At 27.0% G+C, this 26,594-nt stretch overlaps 2 long non-coding RNA genes across 2 annotated transcripts; one reads left to right on the top strand and one right to left on the bottom strand.

Moving 5' to 3' along the window:
• Positions 1 to 4,407: 4,407 nt before the first annotated feature.
• On the bottom strand, positions 4,408 to 20,701 carry LOC126313210 (uncharacterized). The gene is made up of 2 exons (XR_007555082.1): positions 18,267 to 20,701; positions 4,408 to 4,773 (listed from the first exon to the last, which is right to left on the bottom strand). It is a non-coding gene; the product is annotated as an uncharacterized LOC126313210 (long non-coding RNA).
• On the top strand, positions 6,885 to 23,810 carry LOC126313201 (uncharacterized). The gene is made up of 2 exons (XR_007555074.1): positions 6,885 to 7,346; positions 22,957 to 23,810. It is a non-coding gene; the product is annotated as an uncharacterized LOC126313201 (long non-coding RNA).
• The last annotated feature ends 2,784 nt before the right edge of the window (positions 23,811 to 26,594 follow it).

Here is a 26,594-nt window from a genome sequence, read left to right as displayed (position 1 = left end):
TCGTTTTAGACCAATATTGGATACTTATAATTGTGGTTGATTTTTACTTTTAATTGGTTGTATAACTATATTTATGGCTGGATTGGGCGCTAATTTTGAGTTTGATTTAAAGAAGATTATTGCTCTTTCTGCTTTAAGACAACTTGGTTTAATAATAAGAATTTTGGCTATAGGTTATCCAAAGCTTGCATTTTTTCATTTATTGGCTCATGCTTTATTTAAGGCATTATTATTTATATGTGCAGGTTCAATAATTCATAATTTGAAGGATTCTCAGGATATTCGTTTTATAGGATCAATTGTTAATTTCATACCTTTAACTTCAGTTTGTTTTAATGTTTCTAGTTTATCTTTGTGTGGAATACCTTTTTTAGCGGGATTTTATTCAAAGGATTTAATTCTTGAGATGGTTTGTTTAAGATGAATTAATTGTTTAATTTTTTTTCTTTATTTTTTTTCTACTGGTTTAACTGCTTCTTATTCTTTTCGTTTGTTTTATTATTCAATATCTGGTGATAATAATTTTTATTCTAGATTTTCTTTTGATGATAATGGTTATTATATTTCATTTGGAGTAATTGGTCTATTGTTTGTTGCTGTTTTTGGTGGTAGTCTTTTATCTTGATTAATTTTTCCTATTCCTCATGTGATTGCTTTACCTTATTATTTAAAGTTTTTACCTATTACAGTTGTTATTTTAGGTGCTTATTTAGGTTATCTTATTTCTAATTTTGATTTTTCTCATAATTTATTTTCTTTAAGTATACTTTCTTTTGTTAGATTTGCTGGTTCTATATGATTTATACCTTTTCTTTCAACTAAGTTTATTAGATATATTCCTTTAAAAATAGGTTATTATTCATCTAAGTCATTTGATTATGGTTGAGGTGAATTACTTGGTGGTCAAGGTTTATATAGATTATTTATTTATTTAATTGGTTATATTCAAGGTTGATATGATTCTAATTTCAAGATTTATCTTTTAACTTTTATTTTTTGAATATTTATTTTGGTAATATTGTTTTTCGTTTACTTAAATAGCTTATAATTAGAGCGTGACACTGAAGATGTTAAGGAAGTATTTTTACTTTTAAGTATTTATAAATATAGATATATTATTTTTACAGTGAAAATGTAATGTTTTATTTAAACTATATAAATTTTAGAAATGTTAACGGAGTTTAACCGCTAATATAAAAAGTTAGCAGCTTTCATATTGGCTTTACATTTCCTTAATTGGAACTATTATAGTTCAATTATATTATTAACAGTAATACGCCTCTTTTTGGCTTCAATTAATAAGAATAAGGGTAGTACATACCAATCTTCCAGGTCGAAACTGACTGCAATATTTCGCTTCTTATTCTATTTAAGGTTGATTGATAATATCAATACTTTTTGAATGCAACCCAAATGTTATATTTAACTACAACCCTTTATTCTGCTCATTGTAATGCTCCTTGGTTTCATTCATGGTATAGTCCTCCTAATAGAACTAGAATAAAAAATATTGTTGATACTGTTCAGATTATAATGTCTGAAGTTTTAAAAATAATTACAATTGGTAGAATTAGTGCAATTTCTACATCAAAAATTAAAAAGATTACTGCGATTAGGAAGAATCGTATTGAGAATGGTATTCGTGCTGATCTTTTTGGATCAAACCCACATTCAAATGGTGATCTTTTTTCTCGATCATTAATTAATTTTTTTGATAGTGTTGTTGCCAGGATTATAACAATTATTGGAATAATAAATCTAATGAAAACTCTTGTTGATAGAATTAGAATTGTTTTTCTTGATTTATATCAAGCTTTCTGATTGGAAGTCAAATGTACTATTTATACTAGAAAAACAATTATCTACCTCATCAATAAATAGAGATATATAAGAATAATCATACTACGTCTACGAAGTGTCAGTATCATGCTGCTGCTTCAAATCCAAAGTGATGTCTTGGTGAAAATTGATTTATTGAGTGTCGAAGTAGACATGTTGATAAAAAGATTGTTCCAATAATTACGTGTAAACCATGGAATCCTGTTGCAACAAAGAATGTTGATCCATAAACTGCATCTGCAATGGTAAAAGGTGCTTCTCAATATTCATATGCTTGAAGTATTGTAAAGTATAGTCCTAATAACACTGTGAAGAATAATCCTTGTAGTGCTTGAGTATGATTAGATTACATTAAACTATGATGTGCTCATGTTACTGTTACTCCTGATGCTAAAAGAATAGCTGTATTAAGTAATGGAATTTGTATAGGGTTAAAGGGTTGAATTCCTATTGGAGGTCATAGTATTCCTAGTTCAATTGTTGGTGCTAATCTTCTTCTAAAGAATGCTCAAAAAAAAGAAACGAAAAATAATACCTCTGATGCAATAAATAAAATTATTCCTCATCGTAATCCAATTGATACAAATCCTGTATGTAATCCTTGATATGTTCCTTCTCGTACTACATCTCGTCATCATTGAATTATAGTTAGTAGGGTAATTCCAAATCCAATTATGAATAAGTTAATATTAAATAGGTGGAATCATTTTGCTAGTCCTGATACTAGGACTATTGCTCCAATTGCTCCTGTTAATGGTCAAGGTCTATAGTCTACTAAGTGGAATGGGTGGTTTGAGTGAGTTGTTAACATAGGTTTAATATACTTCTCTAGAATATAGAGTTCTTAGAATTGAGAAAACATAGGCTTGAATTATTGCTACTGCTGATTCTAGAATTAATAGAAGTATTTGTCCAATAATTAGTAATGAGATTAAGTTTATTGCTATAGATGGTCCTGTGTTTCCTAATAAGGTTAATAATAAGTGTCCTGCAATTATATTTGCTGCCAACCGTACTGCTAATGTACCTGGTCGAATAACATTACTAATTGTTTCAATTAGTACTATAAATGATATTAATGCAGGCGGTGTACCTTGTGGTACAAGGTGTGTAAATATATGATTAGTATGGTTAATTCATCCAAATAATATAAATCTTAGCCATATATGTAGGGCAATTGCAAATGTTAATGCTAAATGTCTTGTTCTAGTAAAAATATAAGGGAATAATCCTATGAAATTGTTAAATAATATTATAATAAAAATTGAGATGAAAATGAATGTTGTTCCATTAAATGATTTTGGTCCAAGAAGTGTTTTAAATTCATTATGTAAGGTTAAATTTAGTTTATTTCAGATAATGTTAATTCGTGATGGTGTAAGTCAAAATAGTGATGGGATTAATAATAGTCCTAGAAATGTTCTAGTTCAATTTAATGATAAATTAAAGATGTTAGTTGATGGGTCAAATGTTGAGAATAGATTTGTTATCATTTTCAATTTAAGTTTTTTATTTCAATTGTTCCTTTTTCTGCTCTTTTAATATGGTTAGGTTTAAATGAGAAGAAGTTTATTTGATTAAACAAGATTAATGTAGCTGAAAATATAATGAATAGTGAGAATCATATAAGAGGGGATATTTGAGGGATTTGGATATAATTTCCCCATCAGAAGTAGTCGTTAATTTACTATTATTTGGTTTAAGAGACCATTACTTACTTTCAGTCATCTGATGAATTTCAAGGTGTACTAATTTTTTTTAGTTACTTTAGATTGACACTCTAATGTTATTTATTTTAACTAACTCCTTAAATTATCTTAGATAATCACTTAATAAATAAATTTACTGAAGTTCTTTCAATTACAATTGGTATAAATCTGTGGTTTGCTCCACAGATTTCTGAGCATTGTCCAAAGAATAATCCAGGTCGATTTATTGTGAATGTTCCTTGATTTAACCGACCTGGCGTTGCATCAATTTTAACCCCTAATGCAGGAACTGCTCATGAGTGTAGAACATCTGATGCTCTTGTTAATACTCGTACTTCTGTATTTATTGGTAGGATTGTTCGGTTATCTACATCTAGTAGTCGGAATCCATCATTTTCTAGGTCTTGTTCTGGTTTTATATAAGTGTCAAATTCTACGTCTATGAAGTCTGAATATTCATATCTTCAATATCATTGTCGTCCAATGGTTTTAATTGTAATTATTGCATCTACTGAATCATCAAGTAAATATAATAGTCGTAATGATGGAAGGGCAATAAAAATTAATGTAATTGCTGGTAAAGCTGTTCAGATTGTTTCAATTAAATGTCCATGAAGTATATTACGGTTAGTATAGGCAATAAATAATATATAACTTAGGGCATAACCTACAATTACTGTAATTAATAATAATACGACCATAGTATGATCATGAAAGAATGATAATTGCTCCATTAATGGTGAAGCTCCATCTTGAAGAGATAAATTTGATCATGTTGCCATTAATAAATATTTTCTAATAAAAGGTCAAACCTTTGTTTGTAGAGCTTAAATCTACTGCACTAATCTGCCATATTAGAATCTAGAGATTAATGGTAATTCTGAGTAACTATGTTCTGCAGGAGGGTTATTTTGTAGTCATTCTGTTGATCTTCTTATGTTAGCTCTAAATATAATTGCTCGGTTTGTAGTCATTCTTTCTCATATAATTACAATGAATATAATGATTCCTACAATAGAAATTGTAGACCCAATTCTTGATACTACGTGTCATGATGTATATGCGTCTGGGTAGTCAGAGTATCGTCGAGGTATTCCTGCTAATCCTAGGAAGTGTTGAGGAAAGAATGTTAAATTTACTCCAATGAATATAATTGTAAATTGGATTTTTAATCATGTATTATTTATAGTTAATCCTGTAAATAGTGGATATCATTGAATGACACCTCCTATAATTGCAAATACTGCTCCTATAGATAATACATAATGAAAGTGGGCTACTACATAATATGTATCATGTAATACAATATCAAGTGATGAATTTGCTAATACTAATCCTGTTAATCCACCAATTGTAAATAGGAAAATAAATCCTAGAGCTCATAATAATGGTGGATTGAACTTGAATTTAGTTCCATATAATGTAGCTAATCATCTAAATACCTTAATTCCTGTAGGTACAGCAATAATTATTGTTGCTGATGTAAAATATGCTCGTGTGTCAACATCCATTCCTACTGTAAATATATGATGTGCTCATACAATAAATCCTATTAGTCCAATTGATAGTATAGCATAAATTATACCTAATGTTCCAAATGATTCAATTTTTCCTCTTTCTTGACATACAATATGTGAAATAATTCCGAACCCCGGTAGAATTAAAATATAAACTTCTGGGTGTCCAAAGAATCAAAATAGATGTTGATATAGAATGGGGTCACCCCCTCCTGCAGGGTCAAAGAATGATGTATTTAAATTTCGATCTGTTAATAATATAGTAATAGCTCCTGCTAAAACTGGAAGTGAAAGAAGGAGAAGTAATGCTGTAATAGCTACAGATCATACAAATAAAGGTGTTTGATCTAAAGTTATACTTTCTGTTCGTATATTAATTGCTGTTGTAATGAAATTCACTGCACCAAGAATAGATGATACACCTGCTAAGTGCAGTGAAAAAATAGCTAGATCTACAGATGCACCCCCGTGTGCAATAGCTCCTGCTAGAGGAGGGTAAACTGTTCATCCTGTACCAGCACCATTATCTACTATAGAAGATGTAAGAAGAAGGGTTAGTGAAGGTGGTAGTAATCAAAAACTTATATTATTTATTCGTGGAAATGCTATATCTGGTGCACCAATTATTAGTGGAACAAGTCAATTACCAAATCCACCAATTATAATAGGTATATAATAGGTATATAATTATAATTTGTATCAATTGGATTACGATTATTTATTAGTGAAAAGAAAGATTAAATAAGAAAGAATATAATACATTTATTGCTATACATGTTCCATATTAATCTTTAATTATATATAATAGAGAAGTTGTTGTGGTCATACATAGGGGCGTTTCTTTTTTTTTGTTAATGTTTGTGGTTTTTTTTTTTTTTTTCTTTAAATATTTGAATCTTTTATTTTTTCCTGAATTAATAGATTTAAAATTTTCTTATTTTTTATTTAAAAAGTTTTATTCTTGCTTGTTTATTCACTTTTTCTTTGTATTATATGTAAGTTTTGTTAGACTAAATGTTCTTTTTGCAGTAATTTGAGTTAATTATCAAGTGATTTTGGATTTAGCAATTGATTTAGTATCGGCATAATTCGTGCCAGCAGCCGCGGTTATACGATTGATACAAGTGAATATTATTGGTTAAAACAGTTGTTTATATTATTAGGGTTGAAATATAAATTTGTAAGGTGAAATGTTAAAATTTATTTGTGGCCCTTTTTATGAATCTGTGAAATTTAAATAATAAACTAGGATTTGATACCCTATTATTTTAAATGTTAATTATATTTACCAGGGTACTACTAGTTAAGGTCTTTAAACCCAAAGAATTTGGCGGTATCTCATTCCATTCAGAGGAACCTACCCCATGATTGATAATACACGATTTACTCTACTTAATTTATTTGTTTGTATATCTCCGTTATCAGAGAATCTTTTTATAGTTATAATTCTCAAGATTTATAATTATAAAATATTTCAGGTCAAGGTGCAGCTTATAGTTAAGAGGAGGTGGGTTACAATAGATTTTTGTTTATAACGGATTTGATAGTGAAATACTGTTAATGAAGGTGGATTTGATAGTAATTTAATTTATTTAATTTAACTGATATTGGCTCTGAGATGTGTACACATCGCCCGTCACTCTCATTATTGATTATTCTATTTTATTTTAAAGTAGCTTCAATTTAGATGAGATAAGTCGTAACATAGTAGATGTACTGGAAAGTGTATCTAGGAAGAGTTTCAAGATATAACTTATTAGTAAAGTGTTTCATTTACACTGAAAATTTTTCTGTGCAAATCAGGATATCTTGATTATTTATTTTATTATATTTATTTTTTGTTTATTTAATTATTTAATATAAATAATTTTATTGTATTTTTGTCTTAGTATATTTTATAGAATTGATTTTTTAAATTATAGTTTATTGGTAATGTAAGTGTTTTATGAAATATTATTTTAAATTTTTTAAGTAGATTTTATTTATTGTACCTTTTGTATCAGGGTTTATCAAAATTTTAGTATTTATTTTACTTGTCTCGATTTGGGTTGATTTATAAATAATTTATAGTTAATGTATCATAATTATTATTAAATTATTTATAGAAATGAGATGTTAATCGTTTCCCAAGATATCTAGTTTCTTAAGAAAAAATTTAATTTTTTAAAGTTATTTGTTTTTATTTAATTTTTTAAGTAAAAATATTAACTTATTTATTCTTTAAGGGATAAGCTATGAAGTTAATAACCTATAATTTATTTTATAGAAATATAATAGTAAGGTTTAAACCAGCTATCTTTAAGATTACGTTTTAGTTCATTATTTTTTATTTTGATTTTATAAATATTTTAGGTTTTTTATTAAGATTATTAATTTAATTTTAAAATTTTTGTAATAATGATAGAATTAGTATATTTTTTTGTATGAAATTTTTACCTTGTGAACTTATTATAAGGAACTAGGCAAAATTGATTTCCGCCTGTTTATCAAAAACATGTCCTCTTGTTTATATTTTGAGGTCTGGCCTGCTCACTGAGCGTATTTTTAAAGAGCCGCGGTATTTTGACCGTGCAAAGGTAGCATAATCATTAGTCTCTTAATTAGTGGCTGGAATGAATGGCTTGACGAGAAATCAACTGTCTCTTAATAAATTTTTGAATTTAACTTTTGAGTCAAAAGGCTTAAATTCTTCTTTAGGACGAGAAGACCCTATAGAGCTTGACATTTTACTTTTATATAGTTTTTTGTTTGTCTTTCTATATTTAATGATGATGTTTTGTTGGGGTGACATGAAGAATAGATAAACTCTTCATTATTATATCATTTATTTATGTTTGTTATTTTGATCCATAATTTATGATCATAAGATTAAGTTACCTTAGGGATAACAGCGTAATTGTTTTTGAGAGCTCATATCGACAAAGCAGATTGCGACCTCGATGTTGGATTAAGAAAAATTTTGGGTGCAGGAGTCCAATGATTAGGTCTGTTCGACCTTTAAATTCTTACATGATCTGAGTTCAGACCGGCGTGAGCCAGGTCGGTTTCTATCCTAAGATTGTTAATCCATATTAGTACGAAAGGACCATATGGTTAAAATATTTTTTGTTATATTGATTAATATTAATTTATTTACTATTTTGACAGATTAATGTGTTGAATTTAGAATTCATTTATGTAGATTTTTTCTACAAATAGTATTGATACTTTATGATTTATTTATATTTATTTTGAATTTTCTTTTATTGGTTATTTGTGTTTTAATTAGTGTTGCCTTTTTAACTTTATTAGAGCGTAAGGTTTTAGGTTATATTCAGATTCGAAAGGGTCCAAATAAGGTAGGTTTTGTTGGAATTCCTCAGCAATTTAGAGATGCTATTAAGTTAATTTGTAAGGAGCAGCCAATTCCTATTATATCTAATTACCTACTTTATTATTTTTCCCCTGTTTTTAATTTAATGATTTCTTTAGCCGTTTGAGTAATTTTTCCTTATTTAACTTATATGTGTTCTTTTTCTTATGGATTTTTATTTTTTTTATGTTGTACTAGATTAGGTGTTTATACTGTTATAATTGCTGGTTGATCTTCTAATTCAAATTATTCATTATTAGGTTCTCTTCGTTCTGTTGCTCAAACAATTTCTTATGAAGTTAGTTTAGCTTTAATTTTATTGCCTTTAATTATTTTAATTGGTAGTTTTAATATGTTTGATTTTATAAACTATCAGCTTTATTGTTGATTTATTATTATTTCTTTTCCTTTAGCTTTAGCTTGTTTTGCTTCTTGCTTAGCTGAAACTAATCGTACTCCTTTTGATTTTGCTGAAGGGGAATCTGAGTTAGTTTCAGGATTTAATATTGAGTATGGTGCGGGTGGTTTTACTTTAATTTTTTTAGCTGAATATACTAGAATTGTCTTCATAAGAATGTTATTGGCTTTAATTTTTTTGGGCGGTGATTTTTATTCTTTTATATTTTTTATTAAGCTTGCTATTATATCTTTTGGTTTTATTTGGGTTCGTGGAACATTACCACGGTTCCGTTATGATAAATTAATGTACTTAGCTTGAAAAAGTTTTTTACCTTTATCTTTGAATTTTTTATTTTCTTTGTTGGTTTAAAGATTTTATTTATCTCATTTGTTTAGTGAAATTTTTTGAGAAAAGTTAATAGAAGAGTTAAACTTCTAATTTTATGTTTTCAAAACATATGCTTTTCCTAAGCTAATTAACTTTATTCCTTAATTAATTTATCTCATGCGTTTGCGACATGGACATTAATTAAGAAATATGTGAAGTAAATAATTGTTAAGATTTGACCTGTTATAATATAAGGTTCTTCAACAGGTCGTTTACCAATTCACGTTAGTAAGCATACAACAACTACTATAATTCAGAATAAAATTTGATTAATAGGGTAAAATTGAATGCCTCGGAATGGTGTTTTATTATAAAATGGTAAAATTATTAAGATTGTAATTGATAAAAATAATGCAATAACACCTCCTAACTTATTAGGGATAGATCGTAGAATTGCATATGCAAATAGGAAATATCATTCTGGTTGAATGTGAACTGGTGTTACTAATGGGTTGGCAGGTACAAAATTATCTGGATCTCCTAATAGGTAAGGATTAATTAAACATAGTATAATTAATAATGATGTTATTATTACAAATGTAATAGAATCCTTAAAGGTAAAGTATGGATGGAATGGAATTTTTTCAATATCTCCATTTAGTCCAAGAGGATTATTAGATCCTGTTTGGTGAAGAAAAAATAAATGAATTGCTGCTATAGCAGCAATAATAAATGGTAATACAAAATGGAATGTGAAGAATCGATTTAATGTTGCATTATCAACAGCGAATCCTCCTCATACTCATTGGACTAAATCTGTTCCTAAGTATGGGATTGCTGATAATAAATTAGTAATTACTGTTGTACCTCAAAAAGATATTTGGCCTCAGGGTAAGACATATCCTATAAATGCAGTTGCTATAACTAAAAATAAAATCACTGTACCAATTATTCAGGTATGTATATATATATAAGATCCATAGTAAATTCCCCGTCCTACATGTAAGTAAATACAAATAAAAAATATAGATGCTCCATTTGCGTGTAAGGTTCGGATAATTCAACCATTATTTACGTCTCGGCAGATGTGTACTACACTACTGAATGCTATTTCAATATTTGATGTATAATGTATAGCTAAAAATAGTCCAGTTACGATTTGAATTACCAAACATAACCCTAATAGGGATCCAAAATTTCATCAAAATGAAATATTTGTTGGGGCAGGTAAGTCAATTAAAGAGTTATTAATAATTTTAATTAAAGGATGTCTTAATCGTAAGGGTTTATTCATTAGTAATTATCTTATTTTACGAATAGGTCCCTGATTAATATTGGTGATTTTAACAACTGCTAGTAGTGCTAAAAATAAATAAATTATTATTATTATTGTAATAATGAATGTTGTTCTATTATATAATTTTTCTAAAGATATTGTTATTTCTTGATAATTGATTGAATTATCAATATTTATAGTTTCGGTGTTTTTGAAAAAGTCTATAAATATAGATATATCTAGAATAGTTAATATTAATATGATAAATACTCACATTATTAATGTAATAATTATAGTGATTGATTTAGGCTGAAATATTTCGTTTGATGCAATTCTTGTAATGTAAATAAGTAATACTGGTATACCACCAAGAAATGTTAAAAATAAAATATATGATAATCAATATCTTTCTATTATTGTTCCTGTTATTAATCCAACTAGGAAGGTTTGAAGGATAATAAAAAGCATTATTGATATTGGGTGTCTTAATTTAATAAAATTAATATTAATTACATTTGATAATGATATAATTATTATTTTGATCATTTCAGGTGTTAGTTTATTTAAAATACCGGTTTTGGGGACCGATGATGGAAGCTTTTCCACCTCTGAAGTTTTAAAAGTGGGGGCTGGACTTATTTCCGGTTTACAAGACCGGCGTTTTTTTTAAACTATTAAAACTAATGTTTATATTCTCTATTTTTACTTCTTTATTGATTTATTTTGCTGGTGTTTATGTTTTTTCTTCTAAACGTAAACATTTATTAATGGTTCTTTTGAGATTAGAATATATTGTTCTTTCTTTATTTATGTTAGTTATTGTTATTCTTATTGAGTTTGATTATGATTATTTTTTTCCTGTTATTTTTTTAGTTTTTTCTGTTTGTGAGGGTGCTTTAGGTCTTTCTATTTTAGTTTCAATAATTCGTTCTCATGGTAATGATTTTTTTAATTCTTTTGGTTTATCTTTATGTTAAAGTATTTGTTTATAACTATTTCTTTGATCCCTCTTTGTTTATTAAATAATTGTTGATGGTTGGTTCATTCTTTAATGTTTCTGTTGGGTTTTGTTTTTATAATTTGTGTTTATTCATATGCTGATTTGAATATAATTAGATATTATTTTGGTATTGATTATTTTTCTTTTAGTTTAATTTTACTTAGTTTTTGGATTTGTTCTTTAATAATCACTGCTAGAGGTTCAGTTTATTTAAGTTCATATCATTCTAATTTTTTTGTTTTTATGGTTTTGATTTTAATAATTATGCTTTATTGTTCATTTGCTAGATTAAGTCTTCTTTCTTTTTATATTTTTTTTGAGGCTAGATTAGTTCCTACTTTACTTTTAATTTTGGGTTGGGGTTATCAACCTGAGCGTTTGCAGGCTGGTGTTTATTTAATTTTTTATACTTTGGTTGCTAGATTACCTTTATTATTAGTTTTATTTAAGGTTTATGATTTTTCTAATACTTTATATTTTCCTTTATAGGTTGATTTTGGTTCTTATTATTTTATGTTTTATGTATTTATAATTTTGGCTTTTTTAGTTAAGATACCTATGTTTTTGGTTCATTTATGACTTCCTAAGGCTCATGTAGAGGCCCCTATTTCAGGTAGAATAATTCTTGCTGGTGTTTTATTAAAGTTAGGTGGTTATGGTATTTTTCGTGTTATAAAGGTTATTTCTTATTTGGGTTTAAAGTTTAATTATTTTTGATTGTCTTTAGGTTTATCTGGGGGTGTTATTGTAAGATTTATTTGTTTTCGTCAGGTTGATTTAAAGTCTTTAATTGCATATTCTTCTGTTGCTCATATAAGAATGGTTATTGGTGGATTGATGACTATGAATTGATGAGGTTGTGTAGGTTCTCTTTCTCTAATGGTTGGTCATGGTTTATGTTCTTCTGGTTTATTTTGTTTATCTAATATTATTTATGAACGTTTAGGTAGACGAAGATTATTAATTAACAAGGGTATAATTAATTTGATGCCAAGAATGGCTTTATGATGATTTCTTTTAAGATCATCAAATATGGCTGCTCCTCCTTTAAATTTGGTAGGTGAAATTAGATTATTAAATAGAATTATATCTTGATCTTCTTTTAGATTCTTTGCTTTGATTTTTTTATCTTTTTTTAGAGCTGTTTATACTTTGTATATATATTCTTATTCTCAGCATGGGAATTATTATTCTGGTGTTTATACTTGTTCTCTTGGTTATTTTCGTGAATATCATCTTTTACTTTTACATTGATTGCCTTTAAATATTCTCTGTTTAAAGGGTGAATATTTCTTTGTTTAGTTTGCTTAAGTATTTTAATTAAAAATATTGTTTTGTGGAATCAATGATATGAAGTTTTTCATCTTAGGCCGTGAATTTATTTTCTATTTGTTCTTTGAGTTTTTTTTCTTTGTTTATTTCGAGAACTATAATTTTTATTTTAGGTATTTATTATTTAATAATTGATTATTGAGTTTTTGTTGAGTGAGAGCTTTTCAATTTAAATGGTTCTATAGTTGTTATAACTTTAATTTTGGATTGAATATCTCTTATTTTTATATCTTTTGTTATATATATTTCTTCTTTGGTTATTTATTATAGAGAGGATTATATATCTGGTGAAAAGAATATAAATCGTTTTATTATTATTGTTTTAATATTTATTCTTTCTATAGGTTTTTTAATTATTAGTCCTAATTTAATTAGAATTTTATTAGGTTGAGATGGTTTAGGTTTAGTTTCTTATTGTTTAGTTATTTATTATCAAAATGTAAAATCTTATAGTGCTGGTATATTAACTGCACTTTCTAATCGTATTGGTGATGTTGCTATTTTAATTTCTATTGCATGAATGTTAAATTTTGGTGGTTGAAATTATATTTATTATTATGATTTTATTTCTAATTCTTTTGAAATAAAGCTCATTACTATATTAATTGTTTTAGCAGCTATAACTAAGAGAGCTCAGATTCCTTTCTCTTCATGACTTCCTGCTGCTATAGCAGCTCCTACTCCTGTTTCTGCTTTAGTTCATTCTTCTACTCTTGTTACTGCTGGTGTTTATTTATTAATTCGTTTTAGACCAATATTGGATACTTATAATTGTGGTTGATTTTTACTTTTAATTGGTTGTATAACTATATTTATGGCTGGATTGGGCGCTAATTTTGAGTTTGATTTAAAGAAGATTATTGCTCTTTCTACTTTAAGACAACTTGGTTTAATAATAAGAATTTTGGCTATAGGTTATCCAAAGCTTGCATTTTTTCATTTATTGGCTCATGCTTTATTTAAGGCATTATTATTTATATGTGCAGGTTCAATAATTCATAATTTGAAGGATTCTCAGGATATTCGTTTTATAGGATCAATTGTTAATTTCATACCTTTAACTTCAGTTTGTTTTAATGTTTCTAGTTTATCTTTGTGTGGAATACCTTTTTTAGCGGGATTTTATTCAAAGGATTTAATTCTTGAGATGGTTTGTTTAAGATGAATTAATTGTTTAATTTTTTTTCTTTATTTTTTTTCTACTGGTTTAACTGCTTCTTATTCTTTTCGTTTGTTTTATTATTCAATATCTGGTGATAATAAGTTTTATTCTAGATTTTCTTTTGATGATAAGGGTTATTATATTTCATTTGGAATAATTGGTCTATTGTTTGTTGCTGTTTTTGGTGGTAGTCTTTTATCTTGATTAATTTTTCCTATTCCTCATGTGATTGCTTTACCTTATTATTTAAAGTTTTTAACTATTACAGTTGTTATTTTAGGTGCTTATTTAGGTTATCTTATTTCTAATTTTGATTTTTCTCATAATTTATTTTCTTTAAGTATACTTTCTTTTGTTAGATTTGCTGGTTCTATATGATTTATACCTTTTCTTTCAACTAAGTTTATTAGATATATTCCTTTAAAAATAGGTTATTATTCATCTAAGTCATTTGATTATGGTTGAGGTGAATTACTTGGTGGTCAAGGTTTATATAGATTATTTATTTATTTAATTGGTTATATTCAAGGTTGATATGATTCTAATTTCAAGATTTATCTTTTAACTTTTATTTTTTGAATATTTATTTTGGTAATATTGTTTTTCGTTTACTTAAATAGCTTATAATTAGAGCGTGACACTGAAGATGTTAAGGAAGTATTTTTACTTTTAAGTATTTATAAATATAGATATACTATTTTTACAGTGAAAATGTAATGTTTTATTTAAACTATATAAATTTTAGAAATGTTAACGGAGTTTAACCGCTAATATAAAAAGTTAGCAGCTTTCATATTGGCTTTACATTTCCTTAATTGGAACTATTATAGTTCAATTATATTATTAACAGTAAAACGCCTCTTTTTGGCTTCAATTAATAAGAATAAGGGTAGTACATACCAATCTTCCAGGTCGAAACTGACTGCAATATTTCGCTTCTTATTCTATTTAAGGTTGATTGATAATATCAATACTTTTTGAATGCAACCCAAATGTTATATTTAACTACAACCCTTTATTCTGCTTATTGTAATGCTCCTTGGTTTCATTCATGGTATAGTCCTCCTAATAGAACTAGAATAAAAAATATTGTTGATACTGTTCAGATTATAATGTCTGAAGTTTTAAAAATAATTACAATTGGTAGAATTAGTGCAATTTCTACATCAAAAATTAAAAAGATTACTGCGATTAGGAAGAATCGTATTGAGAATGGTATTCGTGCTGATCTTTTTGGATCAAACCCACATTCAAATGGTGATCTTTTTTCTCGATCATTAATTAATTTTTTTGATAGTGTTGTTGCCAGGATTATAACAATTATTGGAATAATAAATCTAATGAAAACTCTTGTTGATAGAATTAGAATTGTTTTTCTTGATTTATATCAAGCTTTCTGATTGGAAGTCAAATGTACTATTTATACTAGAAAAACAATTATCTACCTCATCAATAAATAGAGATATATAAGAATAATCATACTATGTCTACGAAGTGTCAGTATCATGATGCTGCTTCAAATCCAAAGTGATGTCTTGGTGAAAATTGATTTATTGAGTGTCGAAGTAGACATGTTGATAAAAAGATTGTTCCAATAATTACGTGTAAACCATGGAATCCTGTTGCAACAAAGAATGTTGATCCATAAACTGCATCTGCAATGGTAAAAGGTGCTTCTCAATATTCATATGCTTGAAGTATTGTAAAGTATAGTCCTAATAACACTGTGAAGAATAATCCTTGTAGTGCTTGAGTATGATTAGATTCCATTAAACTATGATGTGCTCATGTTACTGTTACTCCTGATGCTAAAAGAATAGCTGTATTAAGTAATGGAATTTGTATAGGGTTAAAGGGTTGAATTCCTATTGGAGGTCATAGTATTCCTAGTTCAATTGTTGGTGCTAATCTTCTTCTAAAGAATGCTCAAAAAAAAGAAACGAAAAATAATACCTCTGATGCAATAAATAAAATTATTCCTCATCGTAATCCAATTGATACAAATCCTGTATGTAATCCTTGATATGTTCCTTCTCGTACTACATCTCGTCATCATTGAATTATAGTTAGTAGGGTAATTCCAAATCCAATTATGAATAAGTTAATATTAAATAGGTGGAATCATTTTGCTAGTCCTGATACTAGGACTATTGCTCCAATTGCTCCTGTTAATGGTCAAGGTCTATAGTCTACTAAGTGGAATGGGTGGTTTGAGTGAGTTGTTAACATAGGTTTAATATACTTCTCTAGAATATAGAGTTCTTAGAATTGAGAAAACATAGGCTTGAATTATTGCTACTGCTGATTCTAGAATTAATAGAAGTATTTGTCCAATAATTAGTAATGAGATTAAGTTTATTGCTATAGATGGTCCTGTGTTTCCTAATAAGGTTAATAATAATTGTCCTGCAATTATATTTGCTGCCAACCGTACTGCTAATGTACCTGGTCGAATAACATTACTAATTGTTTCAATTAGTACTATAAATGATATTAATGCAGGCGGTGTACCTTGTGGTACAAGGTGTGTAAATATATGATTAGTATGGTTAATTCATCCAAATAATATAAATCTTAGCCATATAGGTAGGGCAATTGCAAATGTTAATGCTAAATGTCTTGTTCTAGTAAAAATATAAGGGAATAATCCTATGAAATTGTTAAATAATATTATAATAAAAATTGAGATGAAAATGAATGTTGTTCCATTAAATGATTTTGGTCCAAGAAGTGTTTTAAATTCATTATGTAAGGTTAAATTTAGTTTATTTCAGATAATGTTAATTCGTGATGGTGTAAGTCAAAATAGTGATGGGATTAATAATAGTCCTAGAAATGTTCTAGTTCAATTTAATGATAAATTAAAGATGTTAGTTGATGGGTCAAATGTTGAGAATAGATTTGTTATCATTTTCAATTTAAGTTTTTTATTTCAATTGTTCCTTTTTCTGCTCTTTTAATAAGGTTAGGTTTAAATGAGAAGAAGTTTATTTGATTAAACAAGATTAATGTAGCTGAAAATATAATGAATAGTGAGAATCATATAAGAGGGGATATTTGAGGGATTTGGATATAATTTCCCCATCAGAAGTAGTCGTTAATTTACTATTATTTGGTTTAAGAGACCATTACTTACTTTCAGTCATCTGATGAATTTCAAGGTGTACTAATTTTTTTTAGTTACTTTAGATTGACACTCTAATGTTATTTATTTTAACTAACTCCTTAAATTATCTTAGATAATCACTTAATAAATAAATTTACTGAAGTTCTTTCAATTACAATTGGTATAAATCTGTGGTTTGCTCCACAGATTTCTGAGCATTGTCCAAAGAATAATCCAGGTCGATTTATTGTGAATGTTCCTTGATTTAACCGACCTGGCGTTGCATCAATTTTAACCCCTAATGCAGGAACTGCTCATGAGTGTAGAACATCTGATGCTCTTGTTAATACTCGTACTTCTGTATTTATTGGTAGGATTGTTCGGTTATCTACATCTAGTAGTCGGAATCCATCATTTTCTAGGTCTTGTTCTGGTGTTATATAAGTGTCAAATTCTACGTCTATGAAGTCTGAATATTGATATCTTCAATATCATTGTCGTCCAATGGTTTTAATTGTAATTATTGCATCTACTGAATCATCAAGTAAATATAATAGTCGTAATGATGGAAGGGCAATAAAAATTAATGTAATTGCTGGTAAAGCTGTTCAGATTGTTTCAATTAAATGTCCATGAAGTATATTACGGTTAGTATAGGCAATAAATAATATATAACTTAGGGCATAACCTACAATTACTGTAATTAATAATAATACGACCATAGTATGATCATGAAAGAATGATAATTGCTCCATTAATGGTGAAGCTCCATCTTGAAGAGATAAATTTGATCATGTTGCCATTAATAAATATTTTCTAATAAAAGGTCAAACCTTTATTTGTAGAGCTTAAATCTACTGCACTAATCTGCCATATTAGAATCTAGAGATTAATGGTAATTCTGAGTAACTATGTTCTGCAGGAGGGTTATTTTGTAGTCATTCTGTTGATCTTCTTATGTTAGCTCTAAATATAATTGCTCGGTTTGTAATCATTCTTTCTCATATAATTACAATGAATATAATGATTCCTACAATAGAAATTGTAGACCCAATTCTTGATACTACGTTTCATGATGTATATGCGTCTGGGTAGTCAGAGTATCGTCGAGGTATTCCTGCTAATCCTAGGAAGTGTTGAGGAAAGAATGTTAAATTTACTCCAATGAATATAATTGTAAATTGGATTTTTAATCATGTATTATTTATAGTTAATCCTGTAAATGGTGGATATCATTGAATGACACCTCCTATAATTGCAAGTACTGCTCCTATAGATAATACATAATGAAAGTGGGCTACTACATAATATGTAACATGTAATACAATATCAAGTGATGAATTTGCTAATACTAATCCTGTTAATCCACCAATTGTAAATAGGAAAATAAATCCTAGAGCTCATAATAATGGTGGATTGAACTTGAATTTAGTTCCATATAATGTAGCTAATCATCTAAATACCTTAATTCCTGTAGGTACAGCAATAATTATTGTTGCTGATGTAAAATATGCTCGTGTGTCAACATCCATTCCTACTGTAAATATATGATGTGCTCATACAATAAATCCTATTAGTCCAATTGATAGTATAGCATAAATTATACCTAATGTTCCAAATGATTCAATTTTTCCTCTTTCTTGACATACAATATGTGAAATAATTCCGAACCCCGGTAGAATTAAAATATAAACTTCTGGGTGTCCAAAGAATCAAAATAGATGTTGATATAGAATTGGGTCACCCCCTCCTGCAGGGTCAAAGAATGATGTATTTAAATTTCGATCTGTTAATAATATAGTAATAGCTCCTGCTAAAACTGGAAGTGAAAGAAGGAGAAGTAATGCTGTAATAGCTACAGATCATACAAATAAAGGTGTTTGATCTAAAGTTATACTTTCTGATCGTATATTAATTGCTGTTGTAATGAAATTCACTGCACCAAGAATAGATGATACACCTGCTAAGTGCAGTGAAAAAATAGCTAGATCTACAGATGCACCCCCGTGTGCAATAGCTCCTGCTAGAGGAGGGTAAACTGTTCATCCTGTACCAGCACCATTATCTACTATAGAAGATGTAAGAAGAAGGGTTAGTGAAGGTGGTAGTAATCAAAAACTTATATTATTTATTCGTGGAAATGCTATATCTGGTGCACCAATTATTAGTGGAACAAGTCAATTACCAAATCCACCAATTATAATAGGTATTACTATAAAGAAAATTATTACGAATGCGTGAGCTGTAATAATAACATTATAAATCTGGTCATCCCCAATTAGAGATCCGGGTTGGCCAAGTTCAGCACGAATAAGTATTCTTATTGATGTTCCTACTATTCCTGCTCATGCTCCAAATATGAAGTATAAAGTACCAATGTCCTTATGGTTTGTTGAGAATAATCATTTTTGCGGTAAGATGGCTGAATTTTAGGTGGTAGACTGTAAATCTACTTATGAGATGTTTTCTCTCTTATCATATTTAGGTCTTATATTCAATTATGATTCTAGACTGCAATTCTAGAGGTGTAAAATTTTACTAAGGCCTAAAAGATTATTCTTTTAATTATAACTTTGAAGGTTATTAGTTTGATTAACTTAAGTCCTTAGTATAATGAAATTAAGGTTGATGTTGAAATCAATCCTATTGTTGAAATTATTACTGTTATAGGAAGAATGATTCTTGATTCTTGGGACTTTATCTTTATAGATCACGAATTTTCTGTGTATGATATAATTAGAGCTGAGAATCTAATACGTATATAGTAGTAGAGTGTAATTGTAGTTAATACAACTATAATAGTTATAATAGTTGTTATATTGTTTTCTATTAATGATTGTATTACAATTCATTTTGGTAAGAATCCAAGGAATGGTGGTAGTCCACCTAAAGATAATAAAGATAAGAATATTATGAATTTAATTTCGGTTTTTATATTTCTGGCTGAATAAATTTGATTTATGAAAAATAAATCTATTTGCTTAAATAATAAAACTATAATTAATCTTAATAGTGAGTAAATAATGAAGTATAGTTCTCAGATGTTTTCTCTGACTGTTAATGATCTAATTATTCAACCTAGATGTCTGATTGATGAATATGCTAAAAGTTGTCGTAAGGATGTTTGATTTAAACCTCCTATTGCCCCAATAATAATTCTTAAGATAATAATTGTTCAAATAAAAGTTCTTAATTGAATACAATAAGATAAGACCATTATTGGGGCGATTTTTTGTCATGTTATTAATGTTAAACAATTATTTCATCTTGATGCTCCTATAACTTCTGGAAATCAGAAATGGAAAGGTGCAGCTCCAATCTTTAATAATAGTCTAGATCTAATTATTATTGATGGGATAAATTCTGTTTCCCATCCCATGGGATATTTTATTTGAATCAGCAAAATTGAAAATAATAATATTGTCGATGCTATTGCTTGGACAATAAAATATTTAATTGATGATTCATTTATTATTATATTTTTATTTCTTGTTAGGAGCGGAATAAATGAAAGTAAGTTGATCTCAAGTCCTATTCAAACCCCAAATCAGGAATTTGATGAAATGGACAGGATCGTTCCTATCATTAATGTTGATAGGAAGAGAAGTTTTGTAGAGTTGTTGGTCATTAAAAAGGAGAGGATTGATACCTCTATAAATGGGGTATGAACCCATTAGCTTGTTTAGCTTACCTTTTTACATTAAGGTGTATGATGCACGTTAGTTTTTGATACTAAAGGAGGTAGTTTAATTCTATCTTATGTAATGTTAATGAAGGTAATTTTATTTACTTTATTTACCCTATCAAGGTAACCCTTTAATCAGGCACTTCATTTATTTAATATATAAATCGAAAGTTTTTTTTTGAAATTCTTTTATGTATTATTTTGTTTAATTAGGATTAATTTATATTCTCATTTTATTTTTTATATATATATAGATATATAATAAATAATTTATATTAATATATTACATTTAATTGAAATTAAAGTATTATAAGTTCATCTTACCATTATCAATTGATTATTTTAATGTAATTATTTACCTAGGATTATAGCTACTTATGTTTTTAGCTTAAAATAGGTTATTATAATATAATATATATAATAATATGTAATTTAATATTTAATATTATTATAATTGGATATAATAAATAAAATTATTAATTTAAATATAAAATATTATAATTAATATAAATAATTATATTAATTATAATAATATAATTATGTAAATTATCTATAATTAGATTATTTAACTAATATATATGAAAGTTAACTTCATATAAAAAAAGAATTCATATTAATAACATATTATATTAAATTACATAATTGTATAAAATATATTTATTATATTATTTAATCTTTCTTTATTTATTAGTGAAAAGAAAGATTAAATAAGAAAGAATATAATACATTTATTGCTATACATGTTCCATATTAATCTTCAATTATATATAATAGAGAAGTTGTTGTGGTCATACATAGGGGCGTTTCTTTTTTTTTTTATAATGTTTGTGGTTTTTTTCTTTTTTTTTCTTTAAATATTTGAATCTTTTATTTTTTCCTGAATTAATAGATTTAAAATATTCTTATTTTTTATTTTTAAAAGTTTTATTCTTTCTTGTTTATTCACTTTTTCTTTGTATTATATGTAAGTTTTGTTAGACTAAATGTTCTTTTTGCAGTAATTTGATTTAATTATCAAGTGATTTTGGATTTAGCAATTGATTTAGTATCGGCATAATTCGTGCCAGCAGCCGCGGTTATACGATTGATACAAGTGAATATTATTGGTTAAAACAGTTGTTTATATTATTAGGGTTGTAATATAAATTTGTAAGGTGAAATGTTAAAATTTATTTGTGGCCCTTTTTATGAATCTGTGAAATTTAAATAATAAACTAGGATTAGATACCCTATTATTTTAAATGTTATTTATATTTACCAGGGTACTATTAGTTAAGGTCTTTAAACCCAAAGAATTTGGCGGTATCTCATTCCATTCAGAGGAACCTACCCCATGATTGATAATACACGATTTACTCTACTTAATTTATTTGTTTGTATATCTCCGTTATCAGAGAATCTTTTTAGAGTTATAATTCTCAAGATTTATAATTATAAAATATTTCAGGTCAAGGTGCAGCTTATAGTTAAGAGGAGGTGGGTTACAATAGATTTTTGTTTATAACGAATTTGATAGTGAAATACTGTTAATGAAGGTGGATTTGATAGTAATTTAATTTATTTAATTTAACTGATATTGGCTCTGAGATGTGTAAACATCGCCCGTCGCTCTCATTATTGATTATTCTATTTTATTTTAAAGTAGCTTCAATTTAGATGAGATAAGTCGTAACATAGTAGATGTACTGGAAAGTGTATCTAAGAAGAGTTTCAAGATATAACTTATTAGTAAAGTGTTTCATTTACACTGAAAATTTTTCTGTGCAAATCAGGATATCTTGATTATTTATTTTATTATATTTATTTTTTGTTTATTTAATTATTTAATATAAATAATTTTATTGTATTTTTGTCTTAGTATATTTTATAGAATTGATTTTTTAAATTATAGTTTATTGGTAATGTAAGTGTTTTATGAAATATTATTTTAAATTTTTTTAAGTAGATTTTATTTATTGTACCTTTTGTATCAGGGTTTATCAAAATTTTAGTATTTATTTTACTTGCCTCGATTTGGGTTGATTTATAAATAATTTATAGTTAATGTATCATAATTATTATTAAATTATTTATAGAAATGAGATGTTAATCGTTTCCCAAGATATCTAGTTTCTTAAGAAAAAATTTAATTTTTTAAAGTTATTTGTTTTTATTTAATTTTTTAAGTAAAAATATTAACTTATTTATTCTTTAAGGGATAAGCTTTGAAGTTAATAACCTATAATTTATTTTATAAAAATATAATAGTAAGCTTTAAACCAGCTATCTTTAAGATTACGTTTTAGTTCATTATTTTTTATTTTGATTTTATAAATATTTTAGGTTTTTTATTAAGATTATTAATTTAATTTTAAAATTTTTGTAATAATGATAGAATTAGTATATTTATTTGTATGAAATTTTTACCTTGTGAACTTATTATAAGGAACTAGGCAAAATTGATTTCCGCCTGTTTATCAAAAACATGTCCTCTTGTTTATATTTTGAGGTCTGGCCTGCTCACTGAGCGTATTTTTAAAGAGCCGCGGTATTTTGACCGTGCAAAGGTAGCATAATCTTTAGTCTCTTAATTAGTGGCTGGAATGAATGGCTTGACGAGAAATCAACTGTCTCTTAATAAATTTTTGAATTTAACTTTTGAGTCAAAAGGCTTAAATTCTTCTTTAGGACGAGAAGACCTTATAGAGCTTGACATTTTACTTTTATATAGTTTTTTGTTTGTCTTTCTATATTTAATGATGATGTTTTGTTGGGGTGACATGAAGAATAGATAAACTCTTCATTATTATATCATTTATTTATGTTTGTTATTTTGATCCATAATTTATGATCATAAGATTAAGTTACCTTAGGGATAACAGCGTAATTGTTTTTGAGAGCTCATATCGACAAAGCAGATTGCGACCTCGATGTTGGATTAAGAAAAATTTTTGGTGCAGGAGCCCAATGATTAGGTCTGTTCGACCTTTAAATTCTTACATGATCTGAGTTCAGACCGGCGTGAGCCAGGTCGGTTTCTATCCTAAGATTGTTAATCCATATTAGTACGAAAGGACCATATGGTTAAAATATTTTTTGTTATATTGATTAATATTAATTTATTTACTATTTTGACAGATTAATGTGTTGAATTTAGAATTCATTTATGTAGACTTTTTCTACAAATAGTATTGATACTTTATGATTTATTTATATTTATTTTGAATTTTCTTTTATTGGTTATTTGTGTTTTAATTAGTGTTGCCTTTTTAACTTTATTAGAGCGTAAGGTTTTAGGTTATATTCAGATTCGAAAGGGTCCAAATAAGGTAGGTTTTGTTGGAATTCCTCAGCCATTTAGAGATGCTATTAAGTTAATTTGTAAGGAGCAGCCAATTCCTATTATATCTAATTACCTACTTTATTATTTTTCCCCTGTTTTTAATTTAATGATTTCTTTAGCCGTTTGAGTAATTTTTCCTTATTTAACTTATATGTGTTCTTTTTCTTATGGATTTTTATTTTTTTTATGTTGTACTAGATTAGGTGTTTATACTGTTATAATTGCTGGTTGATCTTCTAATTCAAATTATTCATTATTAGGTTCTCTTCGTTCTGTTGCTCAAACAATTTCTTATGAAGTTAGTTTAGCTTTAATTTTATTGTCTTTAATTATTTTAATTGGTAGTTTTAATTTGTTTGATTTTATAAACTATCAGCTTTATTGTTGATTTATTATTATTTCTTTTCCTTTAGCTTTAGCTTGTTTTGCTTCTTGCTTAGCTGAAACTAATCGTACTCCTTTTGATTTTGCTGAAGGGGAATCTGAGTTAGTTTCAGGATTTAATATTGGGTATGGTGCGGGTGGTTTTACTTTAATTTTTTTAGCTGAATATACTAGAATTGTCTTCATAAGAATGTTATTGGCTTTAATTTTTTTGGGCGGTGATTTTTATTCTTTTATATTTTTTATTAAGCTTGCTATTATATCTTTTGGTTTTATTTGGGTTCGTGGAACATTACCACGGTTCCGTTATGATAAATTAATGTACTTAGCTTGAAAAAGTTTTTTACCTTTATCTTTGAATTTTTTTATTTTCTTTGTTGGTTTAAAGATTTTATTTATCTCATTTGTTTAGTGAAATTTTTTGAGAAAAGTTAATAGAAGAGTTAAATTTCTAATTTTATGTTTTCAAAACATATGCTTTTCCTAAGCTAATTAACTTTATTCCTTAATTAATTTATCTCATGCGTTTGCGACATGGACATTAATTAAGAAATATGTGAAGTAAATAATTGTTAAGATTTGACCTGTTATAATATAAGGTTCTTCAACAGGTCGTTTACCAATTCACGTTAGTAAGCATACAACAACTACTATAATTCAGAATAAAATTTGATTAATAGGGTAAAATTGAATGCCTCGGAATGGTGTTTTATTATAAAATGGTAAAATTATTAAGATTCTAATTGATAAAAATAATGCAATAACACCTCCTAACTTATTAGGGATAGATCGTAGAATTGCATATGCAAATAGGAAATATCATTCTGGTTGAATGTGAACTGGTGTTACTAATGGGTTGGCAGGTACAAAATTATCTGGATCTCCTAATAGGTAAGGATTAATTAAACATAGTATAATTAATAATGATGTTATTATTACAAATGTAATAGAATCCTTAAAGGTAAAGTATGGATGGAATGGAATTTTTTCAATATCTCCATTTAGTCCAAGAGGATTATTAGATCCTGTTTGGTGAAGAAAAAATAAATGAATTGCTGCTATAGCAGCAATAATAAATGGTAATACAAAATGGAATGTGAAGAATCGATTTAATGTTGCATTATCAACAGCGAATCCTCCTCATACTCATTGGACTAAATCTGTTCCTAAGTATGGGATTGCTGATAATAAATTAGTAATTACTGTTGTACCTCAAAAAGATATTTGGCCTCAGGGTAAGACATATCCTATAAATGCAGTTGCTATAACTAAAAATAAAATCACTGTACCAATTATACAGGTATGTATATATATATAAGATCCATAGTAAATTCCCCGTCCTTCATGTAAGTAAATACAAATAAAAAATATAGATGCTCCATTTGCGTGTAAGGTTCGGATAATTCAACCATTATTTACGTCTCGGCAGATGTGTACTACACTACTGAATGCTATTTCAATATTTGATGTATAATGTATAGCTAAAAATAGTCCAGTTACGATTTGAATTACCAAACATAACCCTAATAGGGATCCAAAATTTCATCAAAATGAAATATTTGTTGGGGCAGGTAAGTCAATTAAAGAGTTATTAATAATTTTAATTAAAGGATGTCTTAATCGTAAGGGTTTATTCATTAGTAATTATCTTATTTTACGAATAGGTCCCTGATTAATATTGGTGATTTTAACAACTGCTAGTAGTGCTAAAAATAAATAAATTATTATTATTATTGTAATAATGAATGTTGTTCTATTATATAATTTTTCTAAAGATATTGTTATTTCTTGATAATTGATTGAATTATCAATATTTATAGTTTCGGTGTTTTTGAAAAAGTCTATAAATATAGATATATCTAGAATAATTAATATTAATATGATAAATACTCACATTATTAATGTAATAATTATAGTGATTGATTTAGGCTGAAATATTTCGTTTGATACAATTCTTGTAATGTAAATAAATAATACTAGTATACCACCAAGAAATGTTAAAAATAAAATATATGGTAATCAATATCTTTCTATTATTGTTCCTGTTATTAATCCAACTAGGAAGGTTTGAAGGATAATAAAAAGCATTATTGATATTGGGTGTCTTAAATTAATAAAATTAATATTTATTACATTTGATAATGATATAATTATTATTTTGATCATTTCAGGGGTTAGTTTAT

The sequence above is a fragment of the Schistocerca gregaria genome, unplaced genomic scaffold, assembly GCF_023897955.1.
Source record: "Schistocerca gregaria isolate iqSchGreg1 unplaced genomic scaffold, iqSchGreg1.2 ptg000470l, whole genome shotgun sequence".
NCBI classification, from domain to species: Eukaryota; Metazoa; Arthropoda; class Insecta; order Orthoptera; family Acrididae; genus Schistocerca; species Schistocerca gregaria.
The sequence above is the reverse complement of the archived record's forward strand: the minus strand, read 5'-3'. Positions and strand labels throughout refer to the sequence as shown.